This window comes from Hemitrygon akajei, chromosome 28 (genome assembly GCF_048418815.1).
Source record: "Hemitrygon akajei chromosome 28, sHemAka1.3, whole genome shotgun sequence".
Lineage (NCBI taxonomy): Eukaryota > Metazoa > Chordata > Chondrichthyes > Myliobatiformes > Dasyatidae > Hemitrygon > Hemitrygon akajei.
This window is the reverse complement of record NC_133151.1, coordinates 30,726,864-30,742,942: the sequence shown is the minus strand read 5'-3', so window position 1 is coordinate 30,742,942 and position 16,079 is coordinate 30,726,864.

Here is a 16,079-nt window from a genome sequence, read left to right as displayed (position 1 = left end):
TCGAACTTGGACATGGTGACCACAACACCAAACAAAGACAGACGATTCGTATCTTGGCTCGGAGTAGTGGCAAACAGCTTGCAAACCTTACCTGGACACGAGACGACAAAGCCAAACAACAACAGACAATTTGTATCTTGGCTCAGGAGATTCTCGGCTATTCTCGGCGGCCCGGAACAAGCATTGCCACACAGCACCGGAGACGGAGCAGCAGCGAGTAGATATAAGCTGGAGTTTTTATGCTGCCAGTTTGAGTGAGGACCAGGTGCCCTAATCAAGGAGCCCAGTGGAACATGGGAAAAAGAAATTAACTGAAATGAGGAGTCAATGGACCAAAACATGACAGTAACCCCTCTCAATGGGAGCCTCCAGGCAACCTAACTGGCTTGCCTGGATTGCCGACGACTCGGGTGGGTTGGTGGTGGGGGGGTTTGTCAGGAGGGGACTCTGGTTAGTGAGAGTTTGAAAGACAGTGTCTGTGTCCACTGGGTCCATGTTTCGGGGGTCCGTTCAGTTACAAGGACAACTGGAAGTGGACTCAAGTGCAGGACACAGACACAGAGGTAGCAGTAACAGAAGTGTATATATTAATAGTTGCAAGGAAGGTCAGAGAGTGCGGCCTAGATGCTTACATGGACATGAACATTAGACAACAAACCAGAGGAGCCTGAACTTGGACTTGGCCACGGAGCTTGGACTAGGACTCGGACATGGAGCTGGGACTAGAACGTTGACACAGAGCCAGGACTCGAACTTGGACACGGAAACAACACCACCAAATAAAGATAGATGATTTGTATCTTGGCTTGGAGCGGCGACAAACGGCCTGCAATCCTCAGCTGGACACGAGACAACAAAACCGAACAGTGACAGACAATTTGTGTCTTGGCTTAGAAGATGGTCCCTATTCTTGGCGACCGGAACAAGCATTGCCACACAGCCCTGGAGACGGAACAGCAGCGAGTAGATGTAAGCTGGAGTTTTTATGCTGCCGGTTCGAATAAGGATCAGGTGCCCTAATCAAGGAGCCCAGTGGAACACGGGGAAAAGAAATTAACTGAAATGAGGAGTCAATGGAGCGGACGATGGAAAGATCATAGACAACCGACTGCAGGGGACAGGCTGTAGATCTAAGGCGAGAGACCATAGACCACAGACTGCAGAACACAGTTTGAAGAGTTCAGGCCAGAGACCGTAGGCAGCAAACAGTACAGCGCAGACCGAAGAGCTTATGCCAGAGACCATAGACCACAGTCCGTGTAGCACACACTGCAGACCTTAAGCCAGAGACCACATGGTGCATATAGCCTAAGTCAGAGACTATCAAAGACACATCATAGAGCACAGACCACAGAGGTTAGGCCAGTTACCAGAAGCCACAGACCACGGATATTCTATGAGAGACAATAGACAATAGACAATAGGTGCAGAAGTAGACCATTCGGCCCTCCGAGCCTGCACCGCCATTTTGAGATCATGGCTGATCAATTACTATCAATACCCGGTTCCTGCCTTGTCCCCATATCCCTTGATTCCCCTATCCATAAGATACCTATCTAGCTCCTTCTTGAAAGCAATACCCTACTGTCTGCAGAGGACAAGCTGTAGAGCTTAGACAAGAGTCCACAGAGAACAGACTGCAGAACACAGTTAGAAGAGTTCAGGTCAGAGACAATAGACAAGAAACAGTAGAGCGCAGACCGAAGAGCATATGCCAAAGTCAATAGACCACAGTCGCAGAGCTTATGCTAGTGACCTCAGACCACAGCATAAGTCAGAGACAGATGACAGATCATAGAGCAGAGACCAGAGAGGTTAGGGCAGTTACTAGAAGCCACAGACCATGGAGATTCAATGAGAGACCATAGACTACCAACTGCAGAGCACAGGCTGTAGAGCTTAGGCGAGAGACCATAGAAAACAGACTGCCATTTGGTGCACGGTGTTCATTCTGGTTCACTCTGTAGTCAGTCAACAGAGCACATCAAACATCGAACAGTAATTCAGCCCACAATGTTCACTTTGGTTCACTCTGTAGTCAGTGGGGATATAACTTAGAACATCAAACAGTGCTGGTTAAAAATGTAACCAAGGCAAGAACATGTTTGATAGAGATATTTAGAAAAGCAGATAATTCAGATAACGGTAGTAGAATCATTTCAAGTGTGTATAAGGGTTTGTCAAATCTTAAAACACATTCGACTTCATACATTAAAACAAAACGGGAGAAGGAAGGAGGGATAATTATATCTGAGGAAGAATGGACAATAATATGGAGGGATCAATGGAAGTGTACCAGTTCACAGAAATGGAGGGAGTTCAGATGGGAAAACTTGATAAGATACTTTATTACACCCTCTCAGAAATCCCATTAACCATATAACATTTACAGCATGGAAACAGGCCAACACGGCCCTTCTAATCCATGCCGACGCTTACACTCACCTAGTCCCAGTGGCCCGCACTCAGCCCATAACCCTCCATTCCTTTCCTGTCCATATACCTATCCAATTTTACTTTAAATGACAATACCAAACCTGCCTCTTCCACTCCTACTGGAAGCTCATTCCACACAGCTACCACTCTCTGAGTAAAGAAATTCCCCCTCGTGCTACCCTTAAAAGTTTGCCCCCAACTCTCAAATCATGTCCTCTTCTTTGAATCTCCCCTACTCTCAATGGAAAAAGCAGTAACCTCTCTGTTTGCTGGAGAAATAGTAGAAATTGAAAATGCAAACCATTGTCATATTTTCTGTGAATGCCCCGTTATCAAAGACCGTTGGAGTGGGATACACAATGCTTTACAAGATATCTGTAAATGTGAAATACCCTTAGAAAGTAAGACCATATATTTTGTGTATATACCTCAAGAATGGTTAAAAAGAGATAAATATTTAATGAATATACTGCTGGTGGCTGGTTAAAAAGACTCTTACTAGGAAATGGTTATCACAGTACAGCACAACCTTAAATGCATGGATGGAAATTACAATGGACATTTACAAAATGGAGAAGATAACAGCATCTGTTAATCATAAGCTGGAACAATTTGATTCATACTGGGAAAAATGGTTTAACTACATAACAGGCCTGATTTTATCCTCACAAATCAATGAATATGTTGTAAAAAAAATGACCACTCCCTACTTGTACATAATTTTCTCCTTTTACTTGTTCTTTCTTTCCTCTCTTTTCTAGAAATGTATACCTCAGATAAATATTATGTGGAGATTTGTGGCATGTATGACAATGTGATACACACACACACACACACACAGAATATCTGAAATACATCTTATGGAAATGTTTGATGATGAATTTCAATAACAAAAATGACAAAAAAAACATCGAACAGTGCAAGGAGAGGGACAGGCCATTAGGCCCACAATGTTCAGTCTGGTTCACTCTGTTGTCAGTTAGGATAAGACATAGAACATCAAACAGTACAGGGACAGTGCCAGTCCAATGGGCCCACAATATTCAGTCTGGTTATCTCTGTAGTCGGTCAAGATAGAACATAGAACATCTAATAGTACAGGGACAGCGACAGGCCAATGGGCCCACAATTTTCAGTCTGGTTCACTCTATAGTCAGCTGGGATAAAACATAGGACATCGAACAGTACAGAGTCAGGGACAGGCCATTTGGCCCACAGGATTCAGTCTGGTTCGCTCTGTTCTCAGTTGGGAAAAACATTGTACATCAAACAGTACAGGGTCAAGGACATTCCATTCTATCCACAATGGTCATTCTGGTTCACTCTGTGGTCAGTCCAGAAAGAACATAGAACATCGAACTGTACAGGGAATGGAACTGGCCATTCGGCCCACAATGTTCAGTCTGGTTCACTCTGTAGTCAGTCAGGATGGAACATAGAACATCCAGAAGTACAAGGACAGGTCATTCGGCCCACTATTTTCAGACTGGTTCACTCTGTAGTCATTCGGAATAGAACACAGAACATCCAGAAGTACAGGAACAAGCCATTCGGCCCACTATTTTCAGTCTGGTTCATTCTGTAGTCATTCGGAATAGAACACAGAACATCAAACAGAACAGGAACACGCCATTTGGTCCACAATGTGCAGTCTGGTTCACTCTGTAGTCAGTCCAGATAGAATATATGAACACTGAAGAGTACAGGAACAGGGAGAGGCCATTCAGTCCACTGTGACAAGATCTGAAGGATTATTAAATATAGACTGTTTCCTTAAAAGAGAGAGAGAGAGAGCAACAAAAAAGCCTGTAATTTGCCTTGGAAATGGCAAGGCGGAGCTATATGATGGATAGTTGGTGTTCAGCAGTTGTGGAATTTCTACAAGGTCAACTGGCTTTGTAATCAGACACTCCAGAGACATGGAAGACATTGACACTGGTTGAGCTTTGTGTGCCCATGACAAAGGTGGGGTTTTTGCTCACAGTGTGGACAGAGGTGTGACCAGTGGGAAGCTATCGGTCTGTTTAACCCTTGCTTGGGTTGATAGCTTTACCACGTGAAAATGGCATTCTCTTTTGTGTGGTTCAGTCGGTGACCTTAATAAGTTTCGGGAGCAGGAGGACGACGTGGAAGATTTGACGGCATCGGCACTGGGAAGACAAAACATCTCCCCCTCTCTCTTCAAATCTACTCAATTCAATATCCAGAACTGAACTGACTTCATACTGTTAAGATTGTTTCATTTATCACCTGAGCTGGGAGAAGCTTGGGGACTTTTATTCACTTATATATGCATATACTCTGCTAACCTGTTTGCCTTATCTTGTTTTATATTACTTTATCCTGTAGTTACTAATAAAATAGTGTTTATAATGGAAGACTCAGACTCCAGGTGTGTTAATTTCTGCTAGTTCTTTTTAACCCGTTACGGGGTACGTACCACAAAGTTCAGTCTGGTTCACTCTGTAGTCATTGGGGATAGAACACAGAACATCAAACAGTACAGGGACAGGAACAGTACATACTATCCACAGTGTTCAGTCTGGTTCACTCTGTAGTCAGTCCAGATAGAACATTGAACAGTACAGGGACAGGGAGAGGCCATTCGGCCCACAATGTTCAGTCATGTTCACTCTATAGTTGGTCAGGATAGAACACAGAACATCAAACGGTACAGGGACAGAAACAGGCCATTTGGCCCAAGATGTTCAATCTGGTTCACTTGTCGTCAGTTGGGAGAGATAATCGAACATTGAACAGTACAGAAACAGGCCATTCAGACCTCAGATGGCCTGTACTCTGCTGTCGGTAGTCTATGGTCTCTCATAGAATCTCCGTGGTCTGTGGTCTCTGTTAACTGGCCTAACCTCTACGGTGTGTGCTCTGTCATCTGAGGTCTCTGACTCTGGCTGTATGCACTATGCTCTGCAGCCTATGGTTTTTGTCATAAGCTGAACAATCTCTGATATACAGACTGTGGTTTATGGTCTCTGGCATACGCTCTTCGGTCTGTGCTCCACTGTTTGTGGTCTATGGTCTCTGGCCTGAACTCTTCAAACTGTGTTCTGCAGTCTGTGGTCTATGGTCTCTTGCCTAAACTCTCCAGCCTGTGCTCTGCAGTTGGTAGTCTATGGTCTCTCAAAGAATTGCCATGGTGTGGCTTCTGGTAACTGGCCTAACTTCTATGATCTGTGCTGTATCATCTGTCATTGATGGACTCTGATTTAAGCTCTATGTACTATGCTCTACAACCTGTGGTCTGTGGTCTCTTGCCTAAGCTCTACAATCTCAGCTATACGGACTGTGGTCTATGGTCTCTAGCCTAAGCTCTACAGCCTGTGCTCTGCGGTCGGAACTCTTTGGTCTCTCAAAGAATATCCATGATCTGTTGTCTCTGGTCAGTGGCCTAAACACTATGATGTGCTCTATGATCTATGGTCTCTGACTTAAGCTGTATGCACTATGCTCTACAGCCTGTGGTCTGTTGTCTTTGGCCTAAACTCTGCGATCTGTGCTATACAAACTGTGTTCTATCAACTCTGGCATAAGGTCTTTGGTCGATGCTCACTGGCCTGAACTCTTGAAACTGTGTTCTTCTGTCAGTGGTCTATGGTCTCTCACCTAAGATCTGCAGCCTGTGCTCTGCAGTCAGAACTCTTTGGTCTCTCATAGAATCTCCATGGTCTGTGACATCTGGGAACTGCCCTAACCTCTACAGTCTGTGCTCTATGATCTGTCATGGATCATCTCTGACTTAAGGTGTATGTACTGTGGTCGACAGTCTGTGGTCTCTTGCCTAAGCTCTACAATCTCTGCTATACAGATGGTGGTCCATGGTGGAACATAAGGGTGGAAGACCACCTCACATAATGGAACATGTAGAGAAGTGGGGGTATGGTAAGTCGGTAGTGCTAGAGACTTTGAGGGATTGAAGGGCGTCCCAAAAACGGTTGGGGATAGTCCTCTCAGAAGGATGTGAGAAAGAGGGTCCTCTCAGAGACAGATGCAATGGGAGAACGTGCTCGGGAATGGGAGTGTCATCACAGAGGCACTGTATAGGGGAGGAGGTGGGAATCACAGAGACACTCTGGGAAAGGGAGTGTCCCAGAGATTGACTGAGGTGGGGGAAGCCCAAAGGAATGCAGGTGTGCGAGAGGCAACCCTGATATGTGGGAAAGAGGACAGCCTGGAAATGTGAGAAGTGGGGATACGGACTGGGAATTGAAGGATTAAGAGATTGCATCCCAGACAGTCTGTAATGGGGGTGGTGACCACAGAGACCCAGTGACCTGTGGCCATTGGGGGGCAGGTAGCGATGACCCAAAGAGAAGGAAACATCGGAGGAGGAGATCCAGAGACTGGTAAGAGCAAAGTCTCGGGAGACAGGGGCAGTGAGGAGACCCAGCGATGAGGGGAAAAGGAAAGTGGAGATCCAGAGAATACAGAAGGGAGAAGGAGGAGACCTGGGATGATGGAAGTGGGAAGGAGGAGATCAAAGAGACGAGGGATAGGGAAGCAGGTGATCCAAAGGTAAGGGAAAGGGTAAGATGGAGATCAGGAGAAGGAAACTGGGAAGGGCAAAGATCTGGGTACAAGGTAAGGGAGAAAGAGGAAATTCAGTGACGACAGAACAGGGAACAAAGAGATCCAGAGAAAAGGGGATGTAGAGGAAGGATATTCAGGGATGAGATAAGGAGGAATTCCAGAGGTGAGGGAATGGGGGTAGGAGGAGCTCCAGATATGATGTAAGGGGAATAAGGAGATGTGGAGATGAGATGGGGGTAGGAGATCTACAGATGGGGAAGGGGACAGACGAGGGAAGGAGCAGATCCACAGAGGAGAGATGGGGGTTGAAGAAGATCCAGATTGGAGGGAAAGGGTGTAACCAATAGATGGGAGGGGAACGATAGGAGATGATTGAGTGGGGTGGGGGTGAGAAAGGTTGACTCAGCATCTACGAGGAGAGGAAAGGGGTCAACACAGGGGAGGCAGAGGTTAGGGAAAGATGACATAGAGGTGGGATAAGAGGTGGCGGTAAGAGATTGATTTTGAGTGTGGTCTGAGAAATTTGGAGGTCCAATAACAGTGGGTGGGAGGGGGAATGTTGCATCCAGGAATGGACTATCTGGGATGAGGAAGGGGATGACCAAATATGGGTTGGGAGTTGAATGGATTTGAGAAGTGGTTAAGGGGTGACCCACCCAGTGATGGAAGTAGCAGGCTTGGGGAAAGGGTGAGACTTTACAGATGCAGAGTGTGAGGTGGGGAAGTAGGTGTCCTAGACTGAGGTCGACCTACAGATGGGGTAGGGAGGAAGGGAGCAAACTAGTGAAGAGGGTTGGCTCAACTGTTGACAAAGACACTGGGGAGAATAGGCAAAGTCCAGAGATGAATAGGTAGGAGGAAGGACTGTCACCCATAAAAGAGGCAGGGGAGAAGAGTGTGGGGGCGACCAAACGGCTCGTGTGAGGGGTGCCTCTGTTGATTTTAAAAAAATGCAATTAAATCATTAGAAAAAAAGTGACATAGGGTCAGAAGATGTTGCACTGTTGTGGGTAGTGCTAAGGATCTGCAAGGGTTAAATGACCCTAATAGGACTTATATACAGACCCCAAAACAGTTATAAAGATAAGGTCCACAAACTACAACGGGGGTAGAAAATGCATGTCATAACGGCAATGTCACAATGGTAATGGGGGTTTCAATATGCAGGCAGATTGGGAAAATCTGTTTGATACTGGATCCCAAGAGGGGGAATTTCTACAAGATGGGTTCTTCGAGTAGCTTGTAGTCGAGCCCATTAAACCACTAGGGGAGCAACTAATCTGGATTTGGTATTGAGGAATGAGCTGGGATTGATTAGAGAGCTTGAGGTAAAGGAACCCCAAGGCAGGGAAGTGATCATAATATGATAAAATTCACCCTACAATTTGAGGAGAAGCTAAAGTCAGATATATTAATGTTACAGTGGAGTAAACTAAATTACAGAGAGTAACTGGCCAAAATTGATTGGAAAAGAACACCAGCAGGGATGATGGAAGAGCAGCGAAGTCTGGAACTTCTGGAAGCAATTCAGAAGGTGCAGAATTTGCACATTTCAAAGATGAGGAAATATTGAAAAGGCAAGATGACACCATTACACTTGACAAGGTAAGTAAAAGCCAAAATAAAAAAAAACAAAGGTGCATAATAAGTGGGAAGTTTGAGGATTGGGAAGATTTCAAAAACCAATAGAAGGCAATTAAACAAGTAACCAAGAAGGAAAAGATGGAAAGCGAAGGTAACCTAGCCAATAATGTTGAATAGTATAGCAAATATTTCTTCAGATACATAAAGTGCTAAAGAGAGAGGAGAGTAGATATCGGACTGCTGGAAAGTTATTAATGGGATACAAGGAAATGGTAGACGAGTTGAATAAGTATTTTGCATCAGTCTTCATTGTGGAAGAAAATAGCAATATGCCAGACATTTGAGAGTGTTCGTGAGTGAAGTTGCCATTAGGAGGGAGAAAGTTTTTGAGAAACTGAAAGATCTGAAGGCAGTCAAGTCACCTGAACCACCCAAGTATTCTGAAAGCAGTGGCTGAAAAGTTTGTGAAAGTATTAGTAATGACCTTTCAAGAATCAATTGATTCTGGCATGGTCCCAGATGACCTACAGGTAAGCTTAGTAATTTCTAAGATAGGGACATGTTCAGCACAACTTTGTGGACCTAAGGGCCTTTATTTTGCTGTAGGTTTTCTGGTTTTCTATGTTTCTATGACCGAAAAATTGCAAATGACACACCACTCTTCAAGAAGGTAGAGGCCGAAGAAAGGAATTTACATGCAGGTTATCTGATCTCTGTGTTGGGAAGATGTTGGAGTCAATTATTAAGGGTGTGGTTTCGGGGTGCTTGGAGGCACATGATAAAATAGGTCACAGTTAGCATGTTTTCCTGAAGGGAAAAATTTGCCCGACTAATCTCTTGGAATTTTTTGAAGAAATAACCAGGCAAGGAGAATCCGTGGATGTTGTGCACCTGTTGTTTGCAGGCCTTTGACATGCTTTGTTTCTGAAGGATTGACAACTAATATGATGATGTTACAAAGGAAACATCTGTTCACTCCTTCAGTAACTTGAACACAATTTATCGCCAGGTTGCTTCATCCAAATTTCACCCCATACACTGGCATATGCTCCGGCTCTCCTTGCATGACTGGTGTGGTGAATATCCAGATGCAATTGCGCATCACCAATGCCACATTCAAAGATTAATGGCATTTAAGTGCTCGTGACTTGAAATAACATGCAGGACTGATGAAATGCTGTGCTGGGGATCGCTATACTCAAATTCCTTGCATGTTCTACCCTGTAAAAAGTTTGTACAAAACGTCATTTATCTGTGATTTGGCACAGTATATCTCTGACCATTGCTCCGGCTTAGCAGCTTTGAGAATGCCTCACTGCCCTGTCAGGAGTAGACAGTATTTACATGGCTGCCCCTGAAGACTTACTGGTCACCTTAAGTGATTTATGGAGGTGAACCCAGAATGGCAATATCAATGAATGTCAGAGTAGGTGAATAGACGTTCTCACTGGAGATTGTTAATGTGTGTAACTTTCAAGGAATGAGTGCTACAGGTCTCTTGTTACCCAAGACCCAAGTTTGTTATTCAATTGAAAAGAAGAAACAATAGTCTGACAAAGTGACCTGAGGAACAACCAGAAATGACACAAGCAGTTTATTTATCTTGAACAGTTGTAATTGATATTTTCTTTCTTTTTCAATCTTTTTATTATTATTATTATTATTATTATTATTATTATCAACAAAATAAAATTGATACATAGATAATGGGATTACAAACATACACATTACAACTGAACATGAAAGAATACATAAGCAATAGTTACAGTATAAATGAGTATTCCCAAATCATGGACGATACAAGTAACAAATAAACAAGGCAAACCTAGGCATATCATAATATATATTAAAAAAACAGAAAAAAGAAAAAGAAAAAAAACATATGCAAAAAAACCTAATCTAATAATCTAATAACTAATAAGGAAAAAAACGAAAAAAGAGAAAAGAAAAAATGGAAAAAAAGGGCTGTTTATAATATCTCACAAAAATACAAAATCATCAGTGTCGTCAACTCCGATCCTCTCAACATATATAAAATCGAAGCTGAAAAAACAAATAGGCTTGGAACAGGGTCATATTACATCATGTGAAAATATTGAATAAATGGTCTCCATATCTTTTCAAATTTAATAGAAGTATCAAATACAACACTTCCAATTTTTTCTAAATTTAGACATAACATAGTTTGAGAAAACCAATGAAATACAATACGAGGATTAATTTCTTTCCAATTCAACAAAATAGATCTTCTAGCCATTAATGTAAGAAATGTTGATTCAAAAATTTCCTCATATATATGGCAGAATAAAAATCCTAGATTAGGTAAAAAATATTTACAGAAGGCAAGGAAGGATGGTGGATTGGCATTACCTAATTTTAGATTTTATTATTGGGCAGTTAATATCCGATATTTGATATGTTGGTGAAAGGATTGGGATTTATCTTTTAGCCCTCATTGGGTGAACCTGGAAATTAAATCTGTACAGGGATTTTCATTGGGCTCTATTTTAGGGTCTTCTCTTCCCTTTGCTCTTTCTAAATTGCCGAAATGAATTGACAATCCGATAGCTAAACATACTTTACGTATATGGTTTCAATTTCGGAAATTTTTTGGATTGACTCAGTTTGTTTTAAATATTCCTATTGTATCCAATTGCTTTTTTTATCCTTCTATTATAGACCAAGCTTATTCAGCTTGGAAGACTAAAGGATTACTACGATTTTCCGATTTATTTTTGGATAATTGTTTTATGTCTTTTGAACAATTATCTAATAAATATAATTTGCCTAGATTTCATTTTTTTTAGATATTTACAGATTAGGAATTTCTTAAATACTGTACTTCCTACTTTTCCAAATTTTGTGTCTTCAGGTATTTTGGAGAATTTGTTTGAACTAAATCCTTCTCAGAAAGGGCTAATATCAAAACTTTACAGTATAATTATGAAAATAAGTTCAGAGCCCTTCTATAAGATTAAAAATGATTGGGAATGAAATTGATATTTTGATTCACTGAAAGTTCTTTATTTCAGGCCTCATCAGAACTATTCCCATTAGTTACCACATATGGACATCAGCTGGTTGTGAACATTGGACCTGATTTCATTGGTAGAAAATCACTCATCTACTCGCTTGAAAGGTACATTATGATTTCTTCATACAAGACAAACTTAGAGCTATACCTTTCGTCTGAGTCCCTATTCCTTAGCTTTAGATAGAAAGACTCATCTGTGTCTGGGCGGTCCAGTGCTCCTATTCCTGGGGCTTTTTCTCCACTTAACGCACAACTTTGTTCTCTTGATACCTGTACACTTGACTCACAGTGATAGTACACTCTTAACCTCAGGGATTTCTTGGTAAGAACAGTGCCATTGAAATATTTACCATTGTCAAACTCTGCCAAATGGCACCAATCCAATCAATATTTTATGAGAATTCAATTGTCAGTTTAATTCAGAAAACTTCCACAAGCAATATACTCCATGTCAACAGGCATTATGTGTATCAAGTCAAAGTAAAGCTCATTTTTTGTTCCACTGTCAATCAATTTGTACCGTTAGGCATTTGATCGCTGGAACACGATGGTCGAATTCCAAAGAGTCACAAAAAATGGTGCAGAAACTCAGCCACTCGGGTAGCTTCTGAATAAATAATCAGTGCTTTGGGCTGAGACCCTTCCTCAGGTCTGAAAACAGAAGGAGAAGACGCCAGAATACAAAGGAGTTGGGAGGAAGATAGAAGGTGATAGGTGAAGTCAGGTGGGAGAGAAAAGTAAAGGGATGGAAAGGAAGGAATTTGATAGGGAAGGAGAGTGGACCATGGGAGAAAGGGAAGAAGAGGGGCACCGGTGACGGGGAGAAGTGAGAAGAGGGCAGAAGGATTTGTAATGTTTACATAGGGTTTCTGCCACTGGTAACATAATTACTCACCCTGCTGCACACCAGGTGCAGGCACATTGTGATGTTTACATATGCTTCTCCCTCCTGAAAAGTGCAGTGATTTACTTTGGAATATGAATTTGAAGGCAGAATGCAGAGTTAATGGTACGATTTTTAGCAGCGTGGAGGAACAGAGCAATATTAAGGCCGCATCTATAGTTTCCACGCAAGTCAATATGGTGTTTAAGAAGGCTTCTGGGGTGTGCTGGCCTTTATTAGTCAGGGATTGAGTTCAAGAGCATCGAGGTAACGTTGAAGCTCTATAAAATCCTTGTGAGACCACACTCATTATGCTCAGTAATGAGTGCCACACTATAGTAAGGACGTGGAAGCTTTGGTAAGAGTGGAGAGGTGGTTTTCCAGGGTGGGAAAGACAGGTTGAATGAGCTGGTACCTTTCTCCTTGGAGTGAAGGAGGATGAAACCTGACATGATAGAGGTGGAAAAGATGATATGAGACACAGAGTGGGTAGCCAGAGATATTTCCCAGGGCAGAATGCTAATATTGGTGGCCAAGATTTTAAGGTGATTGGAGGAAAGTGTTGTCAGTTAAGTTCTTCACACAGTGATGGATGTGTGTTACACCTCCCAGGTGTAAATCTGAGGCAAATATATTAAGGACCTCTTAGGTACACAGATGAGAAAATATTGAGGGGTAGGTAGAAGGGAACATTTAGTTTGATCTTGGAGGACAATCTAATGTCAATAGAAAATTCATGAGTCAGTTTTCAGTGTGGAAGAGTTGGGTCCCTTTTCTGTGCGTTATATGATTTCCTGTAAATATTGAACTAGTTGAGTGACATCTAGTTCAAAGAACTGAGCAAAAGACAATGAAGGGACAACATCTGCTCAGTGATGGGACGTCCCAATGGCTTTGAGCACAGGAGCCAACACTGGGTAAATCTCTTCACCCATTCTTTAAGTCTCTGGGTTCGGTCTTTAGCAGCAAACCGCTTGTGGAAATTACAAATCAGATTATTAGATTGATAGATCCTGCAGCACAGAAATCACCTTCAGCCCACCTAGTCTGTGCTAACTGGTTTTCTGCCTCATTCCATCCAGTTGCACCACAGTCCTCCATACCCCTCTCATCCATGTATGCAACTTCCTCTTAAATGTTCAACCAAACCTGCACCATCTACTTGCATTGGCTGCACATTCCATACTTGCACCACCTGAGTGAAACTCCCCAATGTCTGTTGTTGTTTCACCTTAACCTATGACCTCTGGGGGGTGGAGGGAAGGGGAAGGTGAAGGAGAGGTAGGCATTGTGGAAGGCAAAGGTGTGTTGCCTTCGGGGGAAAGGCAGGGAAGGAGGGGTAAGGTGAGGGAGACAGAAGATGGAATGGAGTTAGGAATGTGATATGTTTATACTGTAGCGGTGTGCTACACACAGCGCTGAAATGACACGGAGTCGGTGAGCTGCAGTTGCAAAAGAGGTTTATTCAAGCTTCGCGGCCTTGCTTTAAAGCCTTCCTGATCCTGCCCTCCCCGGGCGGGAATGTATTCACAGTCCCGTCCCGCGCATGGGCTTTTCCCCTTGCTGGTGAAGCAGGCTTGGCGCCCTCTTTGGGACCAGCCTCAATGCCGGCACGCGCCACTTTGTGAGCCGGTTCGAGTGCGCTGGGAAGTGGGTCGCCACAATACTTAATTCCCTTTAAATGAAAGTAATTGTTTCAATTTATTTGCTGCAGACTTACTTACAGCCCTCGCACATTCTGATCCAAATTATTGATGTAGATGACAACCAGCAATGGGTCTAACACTAACCCCTGGGGAACACCAGCACTCACAGGTCTCAAGTCCGAGAAACAGCTTTCCAACATCACTTTCTGATTCATACCATCAAGCCAATTAGCCAGCTGTCCCTGGATCCCATGTGATCTGAGGTTCCTCAGAAACCCACCATGCTGAACTTCACAATGGTCTCACTGAAGCCCATGTAAGCAACATACCAGGGACATAGATTTAAACAGAGGAGGAAGTAGTTTAGAGGGATCTGAGGAAGATTTTTCCCTCATACTGCCTGAGGTGGTGGTGGAGGCAGGTCCTTTCACAGCATTTGGGAAGTGGATAAGCATTGGAACCGTCTGGGGACAGTCAATATCAGAGTCAGAATCAGGTTTAATATGTCATTAAATTTGTTGTTTTGTGTCAACAGTACAATGCAATACATTGTAATAAAAACTATAAAGTACATTCACATATATAATACACATTTTATATATACAGTATGTGAGTGTGCATGTGTGTGTATGTATGTGTGTACATACACACATAATAATTGGTGGAGGAAATGTCTAGAAATACTGAAGTGTTCATGGTTTGATTGTCCATTTATAAATTGAATTCCAGCAGGAAGAAGCTGTTCCTGAAATGTTGAGTGTTGTGCCTTCAGGCTCCTGTACCTCCTCCATGATGGTAGCATGTCCTGGGTGATGGGAATCTGCCACCTTCTTGAGGCACTGCATTTTGATGGTGTCCTTCATTCTGGTGAGGTTAGAGCCCAGGTTGGAGCTTTCTGAGTGTACAACTTTCTGCAGCTTTTTCCAATGCAGTGTGATGGTCTCTTTATAACAGACAGTGATACAACAGTTAGAATGCTCTCCACAGTACATCTTGTGGGAATCATACCAACTCTTCTCAAACTCCTATTGAAATATAGCCACCTTCTTTGTAATTGTCACGTACAAACAAGCTGGATGAACTCAGCAGGTTGGGCAGCATCCGTTGAAAGGAGCAGTCAATGTTTCGGGCCCAGACCCTTCGTCAGGACTGAAGAAGGAGGGGGCAGGGGCCCTATAAAGAAGGTGGTGGGAGGGGGAAGGTGCAAGTGAAAAACCAATCAGAGGAAAGATCAAGGGGTGGGGGAGGGGAAGCAGAGAGGGAATAGGCCAGAGAGGTGAAGAAAGAATGTAAGGGGAAAGCACTATGGGTAGTAGAAGAAGGCAGAATCGTGAGAGAGGTGATAGGCAGCTAGAAGAGGAGGCAGAGTGAAAGTGTGATAGGAGAAGGGAGAGGGAGGGAACTACCGTAAGTTGGAGAATTCAATGTTCATACCAAGGGGCTGGAGACTACCCAGACGGTACATGAGGTGTTGCTCCAACAATCTGAGTTTGGACTCATCATGGCAGTAGAGGAGGCCAAGTATGGACATATCTGAATGGGAATATGAAGGAGAGTTGAAGTGGGTGGCAACCGGGAGATCCTGTCTGATAGATAGATAGATAAATAGATAGATAGATACTTTATTCATCCCCATGGGGAAATTCAACTTTTTTTTTCCCAATGTCCCATACACTTGTTGTAGCAAAACTAATTACATACAATACTTAACTCAGTAAAAAATATGATATGCATCTAAATCACTATCTCAAAAAGCATTAATAATAGCTTTTAAAAAGTTCTTAAGTCCTGGCGGTTGAATTGTAAAGCCTAATGGCATTGGGGAGTATTGACCTCTTCATCCTGTCTGAGGAGCATTGCATCGATAGTAACCTGTCGCTGAAACTGCTTCTCTGTCTCTGGATGGTGCTATGTAGAGGATGTTCAGAGTTTTCCATAATTGACCGTAGCC